General features: G+C 41.3%; 25 pseudogenes; all 25 read left to right on the top strand.

The window, feature by feature from the left end:
• The first annotated feature begins 392 nt into the window (after positions 1-392).
• Positions 393-511, top strand: LOC142666574 (5S ribosomal RNA; annotated as a pseudogene).
• Positions 512-2,241: 1,730 nt separating this feature from the next.
• On the top strand, positions 2,242-2,360 carry LOC142670914 (5S ribosomal RNA; annotated as a pseudogene).
• A 2,300-nt stretch (positions 2,361-4,660) lies between these two features.
• LOC142694849 (5S ribosomal RNA) lies at positions 4,661-4,779 on the top strand (annotated as a pseudogene).
• Positions 4,780-6,559: 1,780 nt separating this feature from the next.
• LOC142683578 (5S ribosomal RNA) lies at positions 6,560-6,678 on the top strand (annotated as a pseudogene).
• A 2,523-nt stretch (positions 6,679-9,201) lies between these two features.
• On the top strand, positions 9,202-9,320 carry LOC142677569 (5S ribosomal RNA; annotated as a pseudogene).
• An 807-nt stretch (positions 9,321-10,127) lies between these two features.
• On the top strand, positions 10,128-10,246 carry LOC142699233 (5S ribosomal RNA; annotated as a pseudogene).
• Positions 10,247-11,429: 1,183 nt separating this feature from the next.
• LOC142705300 (5S ribosomal RNA) lies at positions 11,430-11,548 on the top strand (annotated as a pseudogene).
• A 439-nt stretch (positions 11,549-11,987) lies between these two features.
• Positions 11,988-12,106, top strand: LOC142696709 (5S ribosomal RNA; annotated as a pseudogene).
• Positions 12,107-14,022: 1,916 nt separating this feature from the next.
• Positions 14,023-14,141, top strand: LOC142670897 (5S ribosomal RNA; annotated as a pseudogene).
• A 652-nt stretch (positions 14,142-14,793) lies between these two features.
• LOC142675731 (5S ribosomal RNA) lies at positions 14,794-14,912 on the top strand (annotated as a pseudogene).
• Positions 14,913-16,447: 1,535 nt separating this feature from the next.
• Positions 16,448-16,566, top strand: LOC142683199 (5S ribosomal RNA; annotated as a pseudogene).
• Positions 16,567-19,244: 2,678 nt separating this feature from the next.
• On the top strand, positions 19,245-19,363 carry LOC142666766 (5S ribosomal RNA; annotated as a pseudogene).
• A 625-nt stretch (positions 19,364-19,988) lies between these two features.
• On the top strand, positions 19,989-20,107 carry LOC142679386 (5S ribosomal RNA; annotated as a pseudogene).
• Positions 20,108-20,174: 67 nt separating this feature from the next.
• Positions 20,175-20,293, top strand: LOC142736339 (5S ribosomal RNA; annotated as a pseudogene).
• Positions 20,294-20,360: 67 nt separating this feature from the next.
• On the top strand, positions 20,361-20,479 carry LOC142699221 (5S ribosomal RNA; annotated as a pseudogene).
• Positions 20,480-20,546: 67 nt separating this feature from the next.
• On the top strand, positions 20,547-20,665 carry LOC142737555 (5S ribosomal RNA; annotated as a pseudogene).
• A 67-nt stretch (positions 20,666-20,732) lies between these two features.
• LOC142695910 (5S ribosomal RNA) lies at positions 20,733-20,851 on the top strand (annotated as a pseudogene).
• A 67-nt stretch (positions 20,852-20,918) lies between these two features.
• LOC142672301 (5S ribosomal RNA) lies at positions 20,919-21,037 on the top strand (annotated as a pseudogene).
• A 438-nt stretch (positions 21,038-21,475) lies between these two features.
• On the top strand, positions 21,476-21,594 carry LOC142727838 (5S ribosomal RNA; annotated as a pseudogene).
• Positions 21,595-21,661: 67 nt separating this feature from the next.
• Positions 21,662-21,780, top strand: LOC142706118 (5S ribosomal RNA; annotated as a pseudogene).
• A 253-nt stretch (positions 21,781-22,033) lies between these two features.
• LOC142710307 (5S ribosomal RNA) lies at positions 22,034-22,152 on the top strand (annotated as a pseudogene).
• Positions 22,153-22,405: 253 nt separating this feature from the next.
• LOC142712425 (5S ribosomal RNA) lies at positions 22,406-22,524 on the top strand (annotated as a pseudogene).
• A 67-nt stretch (positions 22,525-22,591) lies between these two features.
• On the top strand, positions 22,592-22,710 carry LOC142737380 (5S ribosomal RNA; annotated as a pseudogene).
• A 67-nt stretch (positions 22,711-22,777) lies between these two features.
• Positions 22,778-22,896, top strand: LOC142669859 (5S ribosomal RNA; annotated as a pseudogene).
• Positions 22,897-23,335: 439 nt separating this feature from the next.
• Positions 23,336-23,454, top strand: LOC142702569 (5S ribosomal RNA; annotated as a pseudogene).
• Positions 23,455-23,703: the final 249 nt, after the last annotated feature.

The following is a 23,703-nucleotide window of genomic DNA, read 5'->3' as shown; positions in this document are numbered from 1 at the left end:
TATGGATTAAAGCATTTAATGGCAATGCCCATTCTAAGCTGAATGTGCCTTCTCTCGTCAGATCGCAGAAGTTACACAGCTTAAGGCCTCGCTAGTACCAGTGTGGGAGACTGCCTGGGAATCGTTGGTGCAGTTGACTTTTTATTATGTCGTTTAGATTTTGTTTCACAATCGATTAAAAAGGACTGTGGATTAAAGCATTTAATGTCAATGGCCGTTCTACGCTGAATGTGCCTGCTCTCGTAAGATTGCAGAAGTTACACAGCTTAAGGCGTCGCTAGTACCAGTGTGGGAGACTGTCTAGGAATCCGTGGTGCGGTTGACTTTTTATTATGTCGTTTGGATTTTGTTTCACAATCGATTAAAAAGGACTATGGACTAACACATTTAATGTCAACGGCCATTCGAAGCTGAATGTGCCTGCTCTCGTCAGATCGCAGAAGTTACACAGCTTAAGTCCTTGTAAGTACCAGTGTGGGAAACTGTCTGGGAATTCGTGGTGCCGTTGACTTTTTATTATGTCGTTTAGATTTTGTTTCACAATCGAATAAAAAGGACTATGGATTAAAGCATTTAGTGTCAATGGCCATTCTAAGATGGATGTTCCTGCTGTGGTCAGATCGCAGAAGTTACGCAGATTAAGGCCCCACTAGTACCAGTGTGGGAGACTGTCTGGGAAACCGTGGTGTGGTTTACTTTTTATTATGTAGTTTAGATTTTGTTTCACAATCGATTAAAAAGGACTGTGGATTAAAGCATTTAATGTCAATGGCCATTCTAAGCTGAGTGTGCCTGCTCTCGTCAGATCGCAGAAGTTACACAGCTTAATGTCTCGCTAGTACCAGTGTGGGAGACTCCGTGGTGCGTTTGATTTCTTATTATGTCATTTAGATTTTGTTTTACAATCGATTAAAAAGTACTATGGATTAAAGCATTTAATGGCAATATCCATTCTAAGCTGAATGTGCCTTCTCTCGTCTGATCTCAGAAGTTACACTGTTTAAGTCCTCGCTAGTACCAGTGTGGGAGACTGTCTGGGAATCCGTCGTGCGCTTGCCCTTTTATTATGTCATTTAGATTTTGTTTCACAATAGTTTAAAAAGGACTATTGATTAAAGCATTTAATGTTAATTGCTATTGTTAGCTGAATGTTCCTGCTCTCGTCACATCGCAGAAGTTACACAGCTTAAGGTCTCGCTAGTACCAGTGTGGGAGACTGTCTGGGAATCCGTGGTGTGGTTGACATCTTATTATGTCGTTTAGATTTTGTTTCACAATAGATTAAAAAGGTCTATGGATTAAAGCATTTAATGTCAATGGCCATTCTAAGCTGAATGTGCCAGCTCTGGTCAGATCGCAGAAGTTACACAGCTTAAAGCCTCGCTAGTACCAGTGTGGGAGACTGTCTGGGAATCCGTGGTGTGGTTGCTATTTTATTATGTCGTTTAGATTTTGTTTCACAATCGATTAAAAAGGACTATGGATTAAAGCATTTAATGTCAATATCCATTCTAAGCTGAATGTGCCTTCTCTCGTCTGATCGCAGAAGTTACACAGCTTAAGGCCTCGCTAGTACCAGTGTGGGAGACTGTCTAGGAATCCGTGGTGCGGTTGCCTTTTTATTATGTTGTTTAGATTTTGTTTCAATATCGATTAAAAAGGACTATGGATTAAAGCATTCAATGTCAAAGGCCATTCTAAGCTGAATGTGCCTGCTCTCGTCAGATCGCAGAAGTTACACAGCTTAATGACTCGCTAGTACCAGTGTGGGAGACTGTCTGGGAATCCGTTGTGCGGTTGATTTTTTATTATGTCGTTTAGATTTTGTTTCACAATCGATTAAATAGGACTATGGATAAAACATTCAAAGTAAATGGCCATTCTAAGCTGAATGTGCCTGCACTCGTCAGATCGCAGAAATTACACAGCTTAAGGCCTCGCTAGTACCAGTGTGGGAGACTGTCTGGGAATGCGTTGTGCGGTTGACTTTATAAAATGACGTTTAGATTTTGTTTCACAATAGATTAAAAAGGTCTATGGATTAAAGCATTTAATGTCAATGGCCATTCTAAGCTGAATGTGCCTGCCCTCGTCAGATCGCAGAAGTTACACAGCTTAAGTCCTCGCTAGTACCAGCGTGGGAGACTGTCTGGGAATCGTTGGTGCGGTTGACCTTTTATTATGTCGTTTAGATTTTTTTTCACAATCGATTAAAAAGGACTATGGATTAAAGCATTTAATGTCAATGGCCATTCTAAGCTGAATGTGCCTGCCCTTGTCAGATCGCAGAAGTTACGCAGCTTAAGGCCTCGCTAGTACCAGTGTGGGAGACTGTCTGGGAATCCGTGGTGCGGTTGACTTTTTATTATGTCGTTTAGATTTTGTTTCACAATCGATTAAAAAGGACTATGGATTAAAGCATTTAATGTCAATGGTCATTCTAAGCTGAATGTGCCTGCCCTCGTCAGATCGCAGAAGTTACACAGCTTAAGTCCTCGCTAGTACCAGCGTGGGAGACTGTCTGGGAATCTGTGGTGTGGTTGACTGCCTGGGAATCCATTTTGTGGTTGACTTTTTATTATGTCGTTTAGATTTTGTTTCACAATCGATTAAAAAGGACTATGGATTAAAGCATTTAACTTCAATGGCCATTCTAAGCTGAATGTGTCTGCGCTCGTCAGATCGCAGTAGTTACACAGCTTAAGGCCTCGCTAGTACGAGTGTGGGAGACTGTCTGGGAATCCGTGGTGTGCTTGCCTTTTTATTATGTCGTTTAGATTTTGTTTCACAATCGATTAAAAAGGACTATGGATTAAACCATTTAATGTCAATGGCCATTCTAAGCTGAAAGTGCCTGCTCTCGTCAGATCGCAGAAGTTACACAGCTTAAGACCTTGCTAGAACCAGTGTGTGACACTGTCTGGGAATACGTGGTGCAGTTGCGTTTTTATTTTGTAGTTTAGATTTTGTTTCACAATCGATTAAAAAGGACTATGGATTAAAGCATTTAATGTCAATGGCCATTCTAAGCTGAATGTACCTGCTCTCGTCAGATCGCAGAAGTTACACAGCGTCACGCCTCGCTAGTACCAGTGTGGGAGACTGTCTGGGAATCCGTGGTGCGGTTGAATTTTTATTATGTCGTTTAGATTTTGTCTCACAATCGATTAAAAAGGACTATGGATTAAAAGATTTAATGTCAATGGCCATTCTAAGCTGAATGTGCCTCCTCTCGTCAGCTCGCAGAAGTTACACAGCTTAAGGCCTCACTAGTGTGGGAAACTGTCTGGGAATCCGTGGTGCGGTTGCCATTTTATAACGTTGTTTCGATTTTGTTTCACAATCGATTAAAAAGGATTAGGGATGTCAACTGCCGTTCTAAGCTGAATGTGCTTTGTCTTGTCAGATGGCAGAAATTACACAGCCTAAGGTCTTGCTAGTACCAGTGTGGGCGACTATCTGGGAATCCGTGGAGCGGTTGACTTCTTATTATGTCGTTTAGATTTTGTTTCACAATCAATTCAAAAGGACTATGGATTAAAGCGTTTTTAGTCAATAACCATTCTAAGCTAAATGTGCCTGCTCTCGTCAGATCGCAGATGTTACACAGTTTAAGGCCTCGCTAGTATCAGTGTGGGAGACTGTCTAGGAGTCTGTGGTGCCGTTGCTTTTTTATTATGTCGTTTAAAAAAAAATTCACAATCGATTAAAAAGGACTATGGATTAAAGCATTTAATGTCAATGGCCATTCTAAGCTGAATGTGCCTGCTCTCGTCAGATCGCAGAGGTTACACAGCTTCAGGCATCGCTATTACCAGTGAGGGAGACTGTCTGGGAATCTGTGGTGTGGTTGACTTTTTATTATGTCGTTTAGAATTTGTTTCACAATCGATTAAAAAGGACTATGGATCAAAACATTTAATGTCAATGGCCGTTCTAAGCTGAATGTGCCTTGTCATGGCAGAAGTTACACAGCTTAAGGCCTCGCTTGTAGCAGTGTGGGAGACTGTCTGGGAATCCGTGATGCGGTTGACTTTTTATTATGTCGTTTAGATTTTGTCTCACAATCGATTAAAAAGGACTATGGATTAAAGCATTTAACGTCAATGGCCATTCTAAACTGAATATGCCTCCTCTCATCAGATCGCAGAAGTTACACAGCTTAAGGCCTCGCTAGTACTAGTGTGGGAGACTGTCTGGTAATCCGTGGCGTGGTTGACATTTTATTATGTTGTTTCGATTTTGTTTCACAATCGATTAAAAAGGACTATGGATTAAAGCATTTAATGTGAATGGCCATTCTTAGCTGAATGTGCCTGCTCTCGTCAGATCGCAGAAGTTACACAGCTTAAGTCCTTGCTAGTACCGGTGTGGGAGTCTATCTGGGAATCCGTGGTGCAGGTGACTTTTTATTATGTCGTTTAGATTTTGTTTCACAATCGATTAAAAAGGACTATGGATTAAAGCGTTAAATGTTCATGGCCATTCTACGCTGAATATGCCTGCTCTCGTCAGATCGCAGAAGTTACACAGCTTAAGTCCTTGCTAGTACCAGTGTGGGAGACAGTCTGGGAATCCATGGTGCGGTTGAGTTTTTATTATGTCGTTTAGATTTTGTTTCAAAATCGATTAAAAAGGACTATGGATTAAAGCATTTAATGTCAATGGCCATTCTTAGCTGAATGTGCCTGCTCTCGTCAGATCGCAGAAGTTACTCAGCTTAAGTCCTTGCTTGTACCAGTGTGGGAGACTATCTGGGAATACGTGGTGCGGTTGACCTTTTATTATGTCGTTTAGATTTTGTTTCACAATCGATTAAAAAGGACTATGGATTAAAGCGTTAAATGTTAACCCCTTAGTGACCACTAATACGCCTTTTTACGTCGGTCACTAATGGGCTTTAGGCTAGGCTGACGCCTTTTCACGTCAGCCTAGTCTAAGTCCTGCACGGGTCTCCCGTGCAGGCAGGAGCCGGGGCTCTGCTGTCTGATGACAGCTGAGCTCCTGCTCCAACGCCCGCGATCGAAGTTTACTCCTATCGCGGCCGTTTAACCCGTTAAATGCCGCCGTCAATAGCGGCCGCGGCATTTAACTTTGTTTACAGAGGGAGTGCGCTCCCTCTGTCACCCATCGGCGGCCCGCGAATGAAATCGCGGGTCTCCGATGGGGTGTCATGGCAGCCGGGGGCTTGATAAAAGCCCCCAGGTCTGCCCTGGACATATTCCTGTTAGGACGCACCGGAGGCACGTCCTAACAGATTGCCTGTCAGATTTACACTGACAGGCAATAATGCTCTGGTATACGAAGTATACCAAAGCATTATAGCAGCGATCGGAAGATCGCACAGTAAAGTCCCCTAGTGGGACTAATGAAATCAGTTATCAAAGTGAAATAAATATTATTAATAAAAAGTACAGTAAAAAAATAAATCCATTTTTTTCCATAAAAAGTGGTTTTATTTAGTAAAAGTGTAAAAAAAAAAAAAAAGTACACATATGTGGTATCACCGCGACCGTAATGACTCCATTAATAAAGTTAATATGTAATTTAAACCGCAAAGTGAACACCGTAAAAAAAAAACGCAAAAAACCATGGCGAAATTGCAATTTTTTTCCATTGCCCCCCAAAAAAGTCATAATAAAAATGAATCAATAAGTCCCATGCACCCCAAAACAGTACCATTTAAAACTACGTCTTGTCCCGCAGAAAACAAGCCCAAAAAATCACTACATTGATGGAAAAATAAAAAAATTACGGCTCTTGGAAAGCGACGATGCAAAAACAAATAATTTTAGTTCAAAAGTGTTTTTATTGTGCAAAAGTCGTAAAACTTAAAAAAACCTATACATATGTGGTATAACCCTAATCGTACCGACCCATAGAATAAAGGTAACATGTTATTTAGGTCGCATAGTGAACGGCGTCAATTTAAAAACGCATAGAACAATGGCTGAATTTCAGTTTTTTTTTATAATCCCCCCCAAAAGGGTTAATAAAAGTTAATATAAAAATTATATGTACCCAAAAATGGTGCTATTAAAAAGCACAACTAATCCCGCAAAAAACAAGTCCTCATACAGCTATGTAGACGAAAAAATAAAAACGTTATAGCTCTTTGAATGCGACTATAGAAAAACGAATAAAATAGCTTGGTCATTAGGGCCTAAAATGGGCTGGTCATTAAGGGGTTAATGGCCATTCTAAGCTGAATGTGCCTGCTTTCGTCAGATCGCAGAAGTTACACAGTTTAAGTCCTTGCTAGTACCAGTGTGGGAGACAGTCTGGGAATTCATGGTGCGGTTGCCTTTTTATTATGTTGTTTAGATTTTGTTTCAAAATCGATTAAAAAGGACTATGGATTAAAGCATTTAATGTCAACGGCCATTCTTAGCTGAATGTGCCTGCTTTCGTCAGATTTCAGAAGTTACACAGCTTAAGTCCTTGCTAGTACCAGTGTGGGAGACTATCTGGGAATCCGTGATGCAGTTGACTTTTTATTATGTCGTTTAGATTTTGTTTCACAATCGATTAAAAAGGACTATGGATTAAATCATTTAATGTCAATGGCCATTCTAAGCTGAATGTGCCTGCTCTCATCAGATCGCAGAAGTTACACAGCTTAAGGCCTCGCTAGTACCAGTGTGGGAGACTGTCTTGGAATCGTTGGTGCAGTTGACTATTTATTATGTCGTTTAGATTTTGTTTTACAATCGATTAAAAAGGACTATGGATTAAAGCATTTAATGTCAATGGCCGTTCTACGCTGAATGTGCCTGCTCTCGTAAGATTGCAGAAGTTACACAGCTTAAGGCGTCGCTAGTACCAGTGTGGGAGACTGTCTAGGAATCCGTGGTGCGGTTGAATTTTTATTATGTCGTTTGGATTTTGTTTCACAATCGATTAAAAAGGACTATGGACTAACACATGTAATGTCAACGGCCATTCGAAGCTGAATGTGCCTGCTCTCGTCAGATCGCAGAAGTTACACAGCTTAAGTCCTTGTAAGTACCAGTGTGGTAAACTGTCTGGGAATTCGTGGTGCGGTTGACTTTTTATTATGTCGTTTAGATTTTGTTTCACAATCGAATAAAAAGGACTATGGATTAAAGCATTTAGTGTCAATGGCCATTCTAAGATGGATGTTCCTGCTGTGGTCACCTAGCAGAAGTTACGCAGATTAAGGCCCCACTAGTACCAGTGTGGGAGACTGTCTGGGAAACCGTGGTGTGGTTTACTTTTTATTATGTAGTTTAGATTTTGTTTCACAATCGATTAAAAAGGACTATGGATTAAAGGGTTAAATGTTAATGGCCATTCTACGCTGAATGTGCCTGCTCTCGTCAGATCGCAGAAGTTACACAGCTTAAGTCCTTGCTTGTACCAGTGTGGGAGACTATCTGGGAATACGTGGTGCAGTTGACGTTTTATTATGTCGTTTAGATTTTGTTTCACAATCGATTAAAAAGGACTATGGATTAAAGCGTTAAATGTTAACCCCTTAGTGACCACTAATACGCCTTTTTACGTCGGTCACTAATGGGCTTTAGGCTAGGCTGACGCCTTTTCACGTCAGCCTAGTCTAAGTCCTGCACGGGTCTCCCGTGCAGGCAGGAGCCGGGGCTCTGCTGTCTGATGACAGCTGAGCTCCTGCTCCAACGCCCGCGATCGAAGTTTACTTCTATCGCGGCCGTTTAACCCGTTAAATGCCGCCGTCAATAGCGGCCGCGGCATTTAACTTTGTTTACAGAGGGAGTGCGCTCCCTCTGTCACCCATCGGCGGCCCGCGAATGAAATCGCGGTTCTCCGATGGGGTGTCATGGCAGCCGGGGGCTTGATAAAAGCCCCCAGGTCTGCCCTGGACATATTCCTGTTAGGACGCACCGGAGGCACGTCCTAACAGATTGCCTGTCAGATTTACACTGACAGGCAATAATGCTCTGGTATACGAAGTATACCAAAGCATTATAGCAGCGATCGGAAGATCGCACAGTAAAGTCCCCTAGTGGGACTAATGAAATCAGTTATCAAAGTGAAATAAATATTATTAATAAAAAGTACAGTAAAAAAATAAATCCATTTTTTTCCATAAAAAGTGGTTTTATTTAGTAAAAGTGTAAAAAAAAAAAAAAGTACACATATGTGGTATCGCCACGACCGTAATGACTCCATTAATAAAGTTAATATGTAATTTAAACCGCAAAGTGAACACCGTAAAAAAAAAACGCAAAAAACCATGGCGAAATTGCAATTTTTTTCCATTGCCCCCCAAAAAAGTCATAATAAAAATGAATCAATAAGTCCCATGCACCCCAAAACAGCACCATTTAAAACTACGTCTTGTCCCGCAGAAAACAAGCCCAAAAAATCACTACATTGATGGAAAAATAAAAAAATTACGGCTCTTGGAAAGCGACGATGCAAAAACAAATAATTTTAGTTCAAAAGTGTTTTTATTGTGCAAAAGTCGTAAAACATAAAAAAACCTATACATATGTGGTATCACCGTAATCGTACCGACCCATAGAATAAAGGTAACATGTTATTTACGTCGCATAGTGAACGGCGTCAATTTAAAAACGCATAGAACAATGGCGGAATTTCAGTTTTTTTTTATAATCCCCCCCAAAAGGGTTAATAAAAGTTAATATAAAAATTATATGTACCCAAAAATGGTGCTATTAAAAAGCACAACTAATCCCGCAAAAAACAAGTCCTCATACAGCTATGTAGACGAAAAAATAAAAACGTTATAGCTCTTTGAATGCGACTATAGAAAAACGAATAAAATAGCTTGGTCATTAGGGCCTAAAATGGGCTGGTCACTAAGGGGTTAATGGCCATTCTAAGCTGAATGTGCCTGCTTTCGTCAGATCGCAGAAGTTACACAGTTTAAGTCCTTGCTAGTACCAGTGTGGGAGACAGTCTGGGAATTCATGGTGCGGTTGCCTTTTTATTATGTCGTTTAGATTTTGTTTCAAAATCGATTAAAAAGGACTATGGATTAAAGCATTTAATGTCAACGGCCATTCTTAGCTGAATGTGCCTGCTCTCGTCAGATTTCAGAAGTTACACAGCTTAAGTCCTTGCTAGTACCAGTGTGGGAGACTATCTGGGAATCCGTGATGCGGTTGACTTTTTATTATGTCGTTTAGATTTTGTTTCACAATCGATTAAAAAGGACTATGGATTAAAGCATTTAATGTCAATGGCCATTCTAAGCTGAATGTCCCTGCTCTCGTCAGATCGCAGAAGTTACACAGCTTAAGGCCTCGCTAGTACCAGTGTGGGAGACTGTCTGGGAATCGTTGGTGCAGTTGACTTTTTATTATGTCGTTTAGATTTTGTTTCACAATCGATTAAAAAGGACTATGGATTAAAGCATTTAATGTCAATGGCCGTTCTACGCTGAATGTGCCTGCTCTCGTCTGATCGTAGAAGTTAAACAGCTTTAGGCCTCGCTGGTACCAGTGTGGGAGACTGTCTGGGAATCCGTGTTGTGGTTGACATTTTATTATGTCGTTTAGATTTTGTTTCACAATCGATTAAAAAGGACGATGGATTAAAGCATTTTATGGCATTGGCCGTTCTAAGCTGAATGTGCCTTGTCTCGACAGATCGCAGAAGTTACACAGCTTAAGGCCTCGCTAGTACCAGTGTGGGAGACTGTCTGGGAATCCGTGGTGCGTTTGCCTTTTTATTATGTTTAGATTTTTTTCAATATCGATTAAAAAGGACTATGGATTAAAGCATTTAATGTCAAAGGCCATTCTAAGCTGAATGTGCCTGCTCTCGTCAGCTCGCAGAAGTTACACAGCTTTAGGCCTCGCTAGTTGCAGTGTGGGAGACTGTCTGGGAATCCGTGGTGTGGTTGACTTTTTATTATGTCGTTTAGATTTTGTTTCACAATCGATTAAAAAGGACTATGGATTAAAGCATTTAATGTCAATGGCCATTCTAAGCTGAATGTGCCTACTCTCGTCAGATCGCAGAAGTTACACAGCTTAATGTCTCGCTAGTAGCGGTGTGGGAGACTATCTGGGAATCCGTGATGCGGTTGACTTTTTATTATGTCGTTTAGATTTTGTTTCACAATCGATTAAAAAGGACTATGGATTAAAGCATTTAATGTCAATGGCCATTCTAAGCTGAATGTGCCTGCTCTCGTCAGATCGCAGAAGTTACACAGCTTTAGGCCTCGCTAGTACCAGTGTGGGAGACAGTCTGGGAATTCATGGTGCGGTTGCCTTTTTATTATGTCGTTTAGATTTTGTTTCAAAATCGATTACAAAGGACTATGGATTAAAGCATTTAATGTCAACGGCCATTCTTAGCTGAATGTACCTGCTCTCGTCAGATTTCAGAAGTTACACAGCTTAAGTCCTTGCTAGTACCAGTGTGGGAGACTATCTGGGAATCCGTGATGCGGTTGACTTTTTATTATGTCGTTTAGATTTTGTTTCACAATCGATTAAAAAGGACTATGGATTAAAGCATTTAATGTCAATGGCCGTTCTACGCTGAATGTGCCTGCTCTCGTAAGATTGCAGAAGTTACACAGCTTAAGGTGTCGCTAGTACCAGTGTGGGAGACTGTCTAGGAATCCGTGGTGCGGTTGCATTTTTATTATGTCGTTTGGATTTTGTTTCACAATCGATTAAAAAGGACTATGGACTAACACATTTAATGTCAACGGCCGTTCGAAGCTGAATGTGCCTGCTCTCGTCAGATCGCAGAAGTTACACAGCTTAAGTCCTTGTAAGTACCAGTGTGGGAAACTGTCTGGGAATTCGTGGTGCGGTTGACTTTTTATTATGTCGTTTAGATTATGTTTCACAATCGAATAAAAAGGACTATGGATTAAAGGGTTAAATGTTAATGGCCATTCTACGCTGAATGTGCCTGCTCTCGTCAGATCGCAGAAGTTACACAGCTTAAGTCCTTGCTAGTACCAGTGTGGGAGACAGTCTGGGAATCCATGGTGCGGTTGAGTTTTTATTATGTAGTTTAGATTTTGTTTCACAATCGATTAAAAAGGACTATGGATTAAAGGGTTAAATGTTAATGGCCATTCTACGCTGAATGTGCCTGCTCTCGTCAGATCGCAGAAGTTACACAGCTTAAGTCCTTGCTAGTACCAGTGTGGGAGACAGTCTGGGAATCCATGGTGCGGTTGAGTTTTTATTATGTCGTTTAGATTTTGTTTCAAAATCGATTAAAAAGGACTATGGATTAAAGCATTTAATGTCAATGGCCATTCTACGCTGAATGTGCCTGCTCTCGTAAGATTGCAGAAGTTACACAGCTTAAGGCGTCGCTAGTACCAGTGTGGGAGACTGTCTAGGAATCCGTGGTGCGGTTGCATTTTTATTATGTCGTTTGGATTTTGTTTCACAATCGATTAAAAAGGACTATGGACTAACACATTTAATGTCAACGGCCATTCGAAGCTGAATGTGCCTGCTCTCGTCAGATCGCAGAAGTTACACAGCTTAAGTCCTTGTAAGTACCAGTGTGGGAAACTGTCTGGGAATTCGTGGTGCGGTTGACTTTTTATTATGTCGTTTAGATTTTGTTTCACAATCGAATAAAAAGGACTATGGATTAAAGCATTTAGTGTCAATGGCCATTCTAAGATGGATGTTCCTGCTGTGGTCAGATCGCAGAAGTTACGCAGATTAAGGCCCCACTAGTACCAGTGTGGGAGACTGTCTGGGAAACCGTGGTGTGGTTTACTTTTTATTATGTAGTTTAGATTTTGTTTCACAATCGATTAAAAAGGACTATGGATTAAAGGGTTAAATGTTAATGGCCATTCTACGCTGAATGTGCCTGCTCTCGTCAGATCGCAGAAGTTACACAGCTTAAGTCCTTGCTAGTACCAGTGTGGGAGACAGTCTGGGAATCCATGGTGCGGTTGAGTTTTTATTATGTCGTTTAGATTTTGTTTCAAAATCGATTAAAAAGGACTATGGATTAAAGCATTTAATGTCAATGGCCATTCTTAGCTGAATGTGCCTGCTCTCATCAGATCGCAGAAGTTACTCAGCTTAAGTCCTTGCTTGTACCAGTGTGGGAGACTATCTGGGAATACGTGGTGCAGTTGACATTTTATTATGTCGTTTAGATTTTGTTTCACAATCGATAAAAAAGGACTATGGATTAAAGCGTTAAATGTTAATGGCCATTCTAAGCTGAATGTGCCTGCTTTCGTCAGATCGCAGAAGTTACACAGTTTAAGTCCTTGCTAGTACCAGTGTGGGAGACAGTCTGGGAATTCATGGTGCGATTGCCTTTTTATTATGTCGTTTAGATTTTGTTTCAAAATCGATTAAAAAGGACTATGGATTAAAGCATTTAATGTCAACGGCCATTCTTAGCTGAATGTGCCTTCTCTTGTCAGATTTCAGAAGTTACACAACTTAAGTCCTTGCTAGTACCAGTGTGGGAGACTATCTGGGAATCCGTGATGCGGTTGACTTTTTATTATGTCGTTTAGATTTTGTTTCACAATCGATTAAAAAGGACTGTGGATTAAAGCATTTAATGTCAATGGCCGTTCTACGCTGAATGTTCCTGCTCTCGTAAGATTGCAGAAGTTACACAGCTTAAGGCGTCGCTAGTACCAGTGTGGGAGACTCCGTGGTGCGTTTGAAATCTTATTATGTCTTTTAGATTTTGTTTTACAATCGATTAAAAAGTACTATGGATTAAAGCATTTAATGGCAATATCCATTCTAAGCTGAATGTGCCTTCTCTCGTCTGATCTCAGAAGTTACACAGTTTAAGTCCTCGCTAGTACCAGTGTGGGAGACTGTCTGGGAATCCGTCGTGCGCTTGCCCTTTTATTATGTCATTTAGATTTTGTTTCACAATAGTTTAAAAAGGACTATTGATTAAAGCATTTAATGTTAATGGCTATTGTTAGCTGAATGTTCCTGCTCTCGTCACATCGCAGAAGTTACACAGCTTAAGGTCTCGCTAGTACCAGTGTGGGAGACTGTCTGGGAATCCGTGGTGTGGTTGACATCTTATTATGTCGTTTAGATTTTGTTTCACAATAGATTAAAAAGGTCTATGGATTAAAGCATTTAATGTCAATGGCCATTCTAAGCTGAATGTGCCAGCTCTCATCAGATCGCAGAAGTTACACAGCTTAAAGCCTCGCTAGTACCAGTGTGGGAGACTGTCTGGGAATCCGTGGTGTGGTTGCTATTTTATTATGTCGTTTAGATTTTGTTTCACAATCGATTAAAAAGGACTATGGATTAAAGCATTTAATGTCAATATCCATTCTAAGATGAATGTGCCTTCTCTCGTCTGATCGCAGAAGTTACACAGCTTAAGGCCTCGCTAGTACCAGTGTGGGAGACTGTCTAGGAATCCGTGGTGCGGTTGCCTTTTTATTATGTTGTTTAGATTTTGTTTCAATATCGATTAAAAAGGACTATGGATTAAAGCATTCAATGTCAAAGGCCATTCTAAGCTGAATGTGCCTGCTCTCGTCAGATCGCAGAAGTTACACAGCTTAATGACTCGCTAGTACCAGTGTGGGAGACTGTCTGGGAATCCGTTGTGCGGTTGATTTTTTATTATGTCGTTTAGATTTTGTTTCACAATCGATTAAATAGGACTATGGATAAAACATTCAAAGTAAATGGCCATTCTAAGCTGAATGTGCCTGCACTCGTCAAATCGCAGAAATTACACAGCTTAAGGCCTCGCTAGTACCAGTGTGGGAGACCGTCTGGGAATGCGTTGTGCGGTTGACTTTATAAAATGACGTTTAGATTTTGTTTCACAATAGATTAAAAAGGTCTATGGATTAAAGCATTTAATGTCAATGGCCATTCTAAGCTGAATGTGCCTGCCCTCGTCAGATCGCAGAAGTTACACAGCTTAAGTCCTCGCTAGTACCAGCGTGGGAGACTGTCTGGGAATCGTTGGTGCGGTTGACCTTTTATTATGTCGTTTAGATTTTTTTTCACAATCGATTAAAAAGGACTATGGATTAAAGCATTTAATGTCAATGGCCATTCTAAGCTGAATGTGCCTGCCCTTGTCAGATCGCAGAAGTTACGCAGCTTAAGGCCTCGCTAGTACCAGTGTGGGAGACTGTCTGGGAATCCGTGGTGCGGTTGACTTTTTATTATGTCGTTTAGATTTTGTTTCACAATCGATTAAAAAGGACTATGGATTAAAGCATTTAATGTCAATGGTCATTCTAAGCTGAAGGTGCCTGCCCTCGTCAGATCGCAGAAGTTACACAGCTTAAGTCCTCGCTAGTACCAGCGTGGGAGACTGTCTGGGAATCTGTGGTGTGGTTGACTGTCTGGGAATCCATTTTGTGGTTGACTTTTTATTATGTCGTTTAGATTTTGTTTCACAATCGATTAAAAAGGACTATGGATTAAAGCATTTAACTTCAATGGCCATTCTAAGCTGAATGTGTCTGCGCTCGTCAGATCGCAGTAGTTACACAGCTTAAGGCCTCGCTAGTACGAGTGTGGGAGACTGTCTGGGAATCCGTGGTGTGCTTGCCTTTTTATTATGTCGTTTAGATTTTGTTTCACAATCGATTAAAAAGGACTATGGATTAAACCATTTAATGTCAATGGCCATTCTAAGCTGAAAGTGCCTGCTCTCGTCAGATCGCAGAAGTTACACAGCTTAAGACCTTGCTAGAACCAGTGTGTGACACTGTCTGGGAATACGTGGTGCAGTTGCGTTTTTATTTTGTCGTTTAGATTTTGTTTCACAATCGATTAAATAGGACTATGGATTAAAGCATTTAATGTCAATGGCCATTCTAAGCTGAATGTACCTGCTCTCGTCAGATCGCAGAAGTTACACAGCGTCAGGCCTCGCTAGTACCAGTGTGGGAGACTGTCTGGGAATCCGTGGTGCGGTTGAATTTTTATTATGTCGTTTAGATTTTGTCTCACAATCGATTAAAAAGGACTATGGATTAAAAGATTTAATGTCAATGGCCATTCTAAGCTGAATGTGCCTCCTCTCGTCAGCTCACAGAAGTTACACAGCTTAAGGCCTCGCTAGTATCAGTGAGGGAAACTGTCTGGGAATCCGTGGTGCGGTTGCCATTTTATTACGTTGTTTCGATTTTGTTTCACAATCGATTAAAAAGGATTATGGATGTCAACTGCTGTTCTAAGCTGAATGTGCTTTGTCTTGTCAGATGGCAGAAATTACACAGCCTAAGGTCTTGCTAGTACCAGTGTGGGCGACTATCTGGGAATCCGTGGAGCGGTTGACTTTTTATTATGTCGTTTAGATTTTGTTTCACAATCAATTCAAAAGGACTATGGATTAAAGCGTTTTTTGTCAATAACCATTCCAAGCTAAATGTGCCTGCTCTCGTCAGATCGCAGATGTTACACAGCTTAAGGCCTCGCTAGTATCAGTGTGGGAGACTGTCTAGGAGTCTGTGGTGCCGTTGCTTTTTTATTATGTCGTTTAAAAAAAAATTCACAATCGATTAAAAAGGACTATGGATTAAAGCATTTAATGTCAATGGCCATTCTAAGCTGAATGTGCCTGCTCTCGTCAGATCGCAGAGGTTACACAGCTTCAGGCATCGCTATTACCAGTGAGGGAGACTGTCTGGGAATCCGTGGTGTGGTTGACTTTTTATTATGTCGTTTAGAATTTGTTTCACAATCGATTAAAAAGGACTATGGATCAAATCATTTAATGTCAATGGCCGTTCTAAGCTGAATGTGCCTTGTCATGGCAGAAGTTACACAGCTTAAGGCCTCGCTTGTAGCAGTGTGGGAGACTGTCTGGGAATCCGTGATGCGGTTGACTTTTTATTATGTCGTTTAGATTTTGTCTCACAATCGATTAAAAAGGACTATGGATTAAAGCATTTAACGTCAATGGCCATTCTAAACTGAATGTGCCTCCTCTCATCAGATCGCAGAAGTTACACAGCTTAAGGCCTCGCTAGTACTAGTGTGGGAGACTGTCTGGTAATCCGTGGCGTGGTTGACATTTTATTATGTTGTTTCGATTTTGTTTCACAATCGATTAAAAAGGACTATGGATTAAAGCATTTAATGTGAATGGCCATTCTTAGCTGAATGTGCCTGCTCTCGTCAGATCGCAGAAGTTACACAGCTTAAGTCCTTGCTAGTACCGGTGTGGGAGTCTATCTGGGAATCCGTGGTGCAGGTGACTTTTTATTATGTCGTTTAGATTTTGTTTCACAATCGATTAAAAAGGACTATGGATTAAAGCGTTAAATGTTAATGGCCATTCTACGCTGAATATGCCTGCTCTTGTCAGATCGCAGAAGTTACACAGCTTAAGTCCTTGCTAGTACCAGTGTGGGAGACAGTCTGGGAATCCATGGTGCGGTTGAGTTTTTATTATGTCGTTTAGATTTTGTTTCAAAATCGATTAAAAAGGACTATGGATTAAAGCATTTAATGTCAATGGCCATTCTTAGCTGAATGTGCCTGCTCTCGTCAGATCGCAGAAGTTACTCAGCTTAAGTCCTTGCTTGTACCAGTGTGGGAGACTATCTGGGAATACATGGTGCAGTTGACCTTTTATTATGTCGTTTAGATTTTGTTTCACAATCGATTAAAAAGGACTATGGATTAAAGCGTTAAATGTTAACCCCTTAGTGACCACTAATACGCCTTTTTACGTCGGTCACTAATGGGCTTTAGGCTAGGCTGACGCCTTTTCACGTCAGCCTAGTCTAAGTCCTGCACGGGTCTCCCGTGCAGGCAGGAGCCGGGGCTCTGCTGTCTGATGACAGCTGAGCTCCTGCTCCAACGCCCGCGATCGAAGTTTACTCCTATCGCGGCCGTTTAACCCGTTAAATGCCGCCGTCAATAGCGGCCGCGACATTTAACTTTGTTTACAGAGGGAGTGCGCTCCCTCTGTCACCCATCGGCGGCCCGCGAATGAAATCGCGGGTCTCCGATGGGGTGTCATGGCAGCCGGGGGCTTGATAAAAGCCCCCAGGTCTGCCCTGGACATATTCCTGTTAGGACGCACCGGAGGCACGTCCTAAGGCCTCATGCACACGACCGTAAAAACTCCCGTTATTACGGGTCGTAATTACGACCCGTAATAACGGGCTCATAGACTTCTATTGGCGACGGGTGCCTTCCCGTTTTCTCACGGGAAGGTGCCCGTGCCGTTGAAAAAGATAGAACATGTCCTATTTCAGGCCGTAATAACGGCACGGACAGTCCATAGAAGTCTATGGAGCTCTCGTAATGACGGGTGGCTACATGTGTGCACCTGTCATTACGGCAGCGTTGCTAAGCGACGTCAGTAAATAGTCACTGTCCAGGGAGCTGAAAGAGTTAACCTGATCGGCAGTAACTCTTTCAGCACCCTGGACAGTGACTACCGATCAGTATAAACCTGTAAAAAATAAAAATAAAAGACGTTCATACTTACCGACAACTTCCTGCTTCCTCCAGTCCGGTCTCCTGCCCGTTGCCTTGGTGACGCGTCCCTCTCGACATCCGGCCCGACGTCCTGGATGACGTTTCAGGCCATGTGACCGCTGCAGCCAATCACAGGTCAATCACAGGCTGCAGCGGTCACATGGACTGCCGCGTCATCCAGGGATGTCGGGCTGGATGTGAAGAGAGGGACGCGTCACCAAGACAACGGCCGGGTAAGTATGAATTTCTTTAACTTTTATTACAGAAAAGGCTGTCCCTTCTCTCTATCCTGCACTGATAGAGAGAAGGGGCTGCCGATTAGTGCAGTGCTATTTTGCCGCCAAAAACGTGCCCGTAAATACGGGTGGAATACGGGTGACACTGGACCCATATTTACGGGCACGGGCCCGTAAATACTGGTGCAAAACGGGTGGAATACGTGTGACACCGGACCCGTATTTACGCCAGTATTTACGGGTGGGAAAAAATACGGTCGTGTGCATGAGGCCTAACAGATTGCCTGTCAGATTTACACTGACAGGCAATAATGCTCTGGTATACGAAGTATACCAAAGCATTATAGCAGCGATCGGAAGATCGCACAGTAAAGTCCCCTAGTGGGACTAATGAAATCAGTTATCAAAGTGAAATAAATATTATTAATAAAAAGTACAGTAAAAAAATAAATCCATTTTTTTCCATAAAAAGTGGTTTTATTTAGTAAAAGTGTAAAAAAAAAAAAAAAGTACACATATGTGGAATCGCCGCGACCGTAATGACTCCATTAATAAAGTTAATATGTAATTTAAACCGCAAAGTGAACACCGTAAAAAAAAAAACGCAAAAAACCATGCCGAAATTGCAATTTTTTTCCATTGCCCCCCAAAAAAGTCATAATAAAAATGAATCAATAAGTCCCATGCACCCCAAAACAGTACCATTTAAAACTACGTCTTGTCCCGCAGAAAACAAGCCCAAAAAATCACTACATTGATGGAAAAATAAAAAAATTACGGCTCTTGGAAAGCGACGATGCAAAAACAAATAATTTTAGTTCAAAAGTGTTTTTATTGTGCAAAAGTCGTAAAACTTAAAAAAACCTATACATATGTGGTATAACCCTAATCGTACCGACCCATAGAATAAAGGTAACATGTTATTTAGGTCGCATAGTGAACGGCGTCAATTTAAAAACGCATAGAACAATGGCTGAATTTCAGTTTTTTTTTATAATCCCCCCCAAAAGGGTTAATAAAAGTTAATATAAAAATTATATGTACCCAAAAATGGTGCTATTAAAAAGCACAACTAATCCCGCAAAAAACAAGTCCTCATACAGCTATGTAGACGAAAAAATAAAAACGTTATAGCTCTTTGAATGCGACTATAGAAAAACGAATAAAATAGCTTGGTCATTAGGGCCTAAAATGGGCTGGTCATTAAGGGGTTAATGGCCATTCTAAGCTGAATGTGCCTGCTTTCGTCAGATCGCAGAAGTTACACAGTTTAAGTCCTTGCTAGTACCAGTGTGGGAGACAGTCTGGGAATTCATGGTGCGGTTGCCTTTTTATTATGTCGTTTAGATTTTGTTTCAAAATCGATTAAAAAGGACTATGGATTAAAGCATTTAATGTCAACGGCCATTCTTAGCTGAATATGCCTGCTCTCGTCAGATTTCAGAAGTTACACAGCTTAAGTCCTTGCTAGTACCAGTGTGGGAGACTATCTGGGAATCCGTGATGCAGTTGACTTTTTATTATGTCGTTTAGATTTTGTTTCACAATCGATTAAAAAGGACTATGGATTAAATCATTTAATGTCAATGGCCATTCTAAGCTGAATGTGCCTGCTCTCGTCAGATCGCAGAAGTTACACAGCTTAAGGCCTCGCTAGTACCAGTGTGGGAGACTGTCTGGGAATCGTTGGTGCAGTTGACTATTTATTATGTCGTTTAGATTTTGTTTTACAATCGATTAAAAAGGACTATGGATTAAAGCATTTAATGTCAATGGCCGTTCTACGCTGAATGTGCCTGCTCTCGTAAGATTGCAGAAGTTACACAGCTAAAGGCGTCACTAGTACCAGTGTGGGAGACTGTCTAGGAATCCGTGGTGCGGTTGAATTTTTATTATGTCGTTTGGATTTTGTTTCACAATCGATTAAAAAGGACTATGGACTAACACATGTAATGTCAGCGGCCATTCGAAGCTGAATGTGCCTGCTCTCGTCAGATCGCAGAAGTTACACAGCTTAAGTCCTTGTAAGTACCAGTGTGGTAAACTGTCTGGGAATTCGTGGTGCGGTTGACTTTTTATTATGTCGTTTAGATTTTGTTTCACAATCGAATAAAAAGGACTATGGATTAAAGCATTTAGTGTCAATGGCCATTCTAAGATGGATGTTCCTGCTGTGGTCACATCGCAGAAGTTACGCAGATTAAGGCCCCACTAGTACCAGTGTGGGAGACTGTCTGGGAAACCGGGGTGTGGTTTAATTTTTATTATGTAGTTTAGATTTTGTTTCACAATCGATTAAAAAGGACTATGGATTAAAGGGTTAAATGTTAATGGCCATTCTACGCTGAATGTGCCTGCTCTCGTCAGATCGCAGAAGTTACACAGCTTAAGGCCTCACTAGTACCAGTGTGGGAGACTGTCTGGGAATCCGTGGTGCGGTTGACTTTTTATTATGTCGTTTAGATTTTGTTTCACAATCGATTAAAAAGGACTATGGATTAAATCATTTAATGTCAATGGCCATTCTAAGCTGAATGTGCCTGCTCTCGTCAGAACGCAGAAGTTACACAGCTTAAGGCCTTGCTAGTACCAGTGTGGGAGGCTGTCTGGGAATCCGTGGTGCGGTTGACTTTTTATTATGTCGTTTAGATTTTGTTTCACAATAGATCAAATAGGACTATGGATTAAAGCATTTAACGTCAATGGCCATTCTAAGCTGAATGTGCCTGCTCTCGTCGGAACACAGAAGTTACACAGCTTAAGGCCTCACTAGTACCAGTGTGGGAGACTCTCTGAGAATCCGCGGTGCGGTTGACTTTTTATTATGTTGTTTAGATTTTGTTTCACAATAGATTAAATAGGACTATGGATTAAGGCTTCTAATGTCAATGGCCATTCTAAGCTGAATGTGCCTGCTCTCATCAGATCGCAGAAGTTGCACAGCTTAAGGCCTCGCTAGTACCAGTGTGGGAGACTGTCTGGGAATCCGTGGTGCGGTTGACATTTTATTATGTCGTTTAGATTTTGTTTAACAATCGATTAAAAAGGACTATGGATTAAAGCATTTAATGTCAATGGCTATTCTAAGCTGAATGTGCCTGCTCTCGTTAGATCGCAGAAGTTACACAGCTTAACGCCTCGCTAGTACCAGTGTGGGAGACTGTCTGGGAATCCGTGGTGCGGTTGACTTTTTATTATGTCGTTTAGATTTTGTTTCACAATAGATTAAATAGGACTATGGATTAAAGCATTAAGCGTCAATGGCCATTCTAAGCTGAATGTGCCTGCTCTCGTCAGATCGCAGAAGTTACACAGCTTAAGGCCTCGCTGGTACCAGTGTGGGAGACTGTCTGGGAATCCGTGGTGCGGTTGAATTTTTATTATGTCGTTTAGATTTTGTTTCACAATCGATTAAAAAGGACTATGGATTAAAGCATTTAATGTCAATGGCCATTCTAAGCTGAACGTCCCTGCTCTCGTCAGATCGCAGAAGTTACACAGCTTAAAACCTCGCTAGTACCAGTGTGGGAGACTGTCTGGGAATCCATGGTGCGGTTGACGTTTTATTATGTCGTTTAGATTTTGTTTCACAATCGATTAAAAAGGACTATGGATTAAAGCATTTAATGTCAATCGCCATTCTAAGCTGAATGTGCCTGCTCTCGTCAGATCGCAGAAGTTACACAGATTAAGGCCTCGCTAGTACGTGTGTGGGAGACTGTCTGGGAATACATGGTGTGGTTGAATTTTATTATGTCGTTTAGATTTTGTTTCACAATCGATTAAAAAGGACTATGGATTAAAGCTTTTAATGTCAATGGCCATTCTAAGCTGAATGTCCCTGCTCTCGTCAGATCGCAGAAGTTACACAGCTTAAGGCCTCGCTAGTACCAGTGTGGGAGACTGTCTGGGAATCCGTGGTGCGGTTGACTTTTTATTATGTCGTTTAGATTTTGTTTCACAATCGATTAAAAAGGACTATGGATTAAAGCATTTAATGTCAATGGCCATTCTAAGCTGAATGTGCCTGCTCTCGTCACATCGCAGAAGTTACACAGCTTAAGGCCTCGCTAGTACCAGTGTTGGAGACTGTCTGGGAATCCGTGGTGCGGTTGACTTTTTATTATGTCGTTTAGATTTTGTTTCACAATCGATTAAAAAGGACTATGGATTAAAGCATTTAATGTCAATGGCCATTCTAAGCTGAATGTGCCTGCTCTCGTCAGATCGCAGAAGTTACACAGCTTAAGGCCTCGCTAGTACCAGTGTGGGAGAATGTGTGGGAATCCATGGTGCGGTTGAATTTTTATTATGTCGTTTAGATTTTGTTTCACAATCGATTAAAAAGGACTATGGATTAAAGCATTTAATGTCAATGGCCATTCTAAGCTGAATGTCCCTGCTCTCGTCAGATCGCAGAAGTTACACAGCTTAAGTCCTCACTAGTACCAGTGTGGGAGACTGTCTGGGAATCCGTGGTGTGGTTGAACTTTTTTTATGTCGTTTAGATTTTGTTTCACAATCGATTAAAAAGGACTATGAATTAAAGCATTTAATGTCAATGGCCATTCTAAGCTGAATGTCCCTGCTCTCGTCAGATCGCAGAAGTTCCACAGCTTAAAACCTCGCTAGTACCAGTGTGGGAGACTGTCTGGGAATCCGTGGAGCGGTTGCCTTTTTATTATGTCGTTTAGATTTTGTTTCACAATCGATTAAAAAGGACTATGGATTAAAGCATTTAATGTCAATGGCCATTCTAAGCTGAATGTGCCTGCTCTCGTCAGATCGCAGAAGTTACACAGCTTAAGGCCTCGCTAGTACCAGTGTGGGAGACTGTCTGGGAATCCGTGGTGCGGTTGACTTTTTATTATGTCGTTTAGATTTTGTTTCACAATCGATTAAAAAGGACTATGGATTAACGCATTTATTGTCAATGGCCATTCTAAGCTGAATGTGCCTGCTCTCGTCAGATCGCAGAAGTTACACAGCATAAGGCCTCGCTAGTACCAGTGTGGGAGACTGTCTGGGAATCCGTGGTGCGGTTGACTTTTTATTATGTCGTTTAGATTTTGTTTCACAATAGATTAAATAGGACTATGGATTAAAGAATTTAACGTCAATGGCCATTCTAAGCTGAATGTGCCTGCTCTCGTCAGAACACAGAAGTTACACAGCTTAAGGCCTCGCTAGTACCAGTGTGGGAGACTGTCTGGGAATCCGTGGTGCGGTTGAATTTTTATTATGTCGTTTAGATTTTGTTTCACAATCGATTAAAAAGGACTATGGATTAATGCATTTAATGTCAATGGCCATTCTAAGCTAAATGTCCCTCCTCTCGTCAGATCACAAAAGTTACACAACTTAAGGCCTCGCTCGTACCAGTGTGGGAGACTCTCTGGGAATCCGTGGTGCGGTTGACTTTTTATTATGTTGTTTAGATTTTGTTTCACAATAGATTAAATAGGACTATGGATTAAGGCTTTTAATGTCAATGGCCATTCTAAGCTGAATGTGCCTGCTCTCGGTAGATCGCAGAAGTTACACAGCTTAACGCCTCGCTAGTACCAGTGTGGGAGACTGTCTGGGAATCCGTGGTGTAGTTTACTTTTTATTATGTCGTTTAGATTTTGTTTCACAATCGATTAAAAAGGACTATGGATTAAAGCATTTAATGTCAATGGCCATTCTAAGCTGAATGTGCCTGCTCTCGTCAGATCGCAGAAGTTACACAGCTTAAGGCCTCGCTAGTACCAGTGTGGGAGACTGTCTGTGAATCCGTGGAGCGGTTGAATTTTTATTATGTCGTTTATATTTTGATTCACAATCGATTAAAAAGGACTATGGATTAAAGCATTTAATGTCAATGGCCATTCTAAGCTGAATGTCCCTGCTCTCGTCAGATTGCAGAAGTTACACAGCTTAAAACCTCGCTAGTACCAGTGTGGGAGACTGTCTGGGAATCCGTGGTGCAGTTGACTTTTTATTATGTCGTTTAGATTTAATTTCACAATCGATTAAAAAGGACTATGGATTAAAGCGTT

Source organism: Rhinoderma darwinii, chromosome 1 (assembly GCF_050947455.1).
Source record: "Rhinoderma darwinii isolate aRhiDar2 chromosome 1, aRhiDar2.hap1, whole genome shotgun sequence".
In the NCBI taxonomy this organism is placed as follows: domain Eukaryota; kingdom Metazoa; phylum Chordata; class Amphibia; order Anura; family Rhinodermatidae; genus Rhinoderma; species Rhinoderma darwinii.
This window is presented reverse-complemented; position numbering and strand designations above follow the sequence as displayed.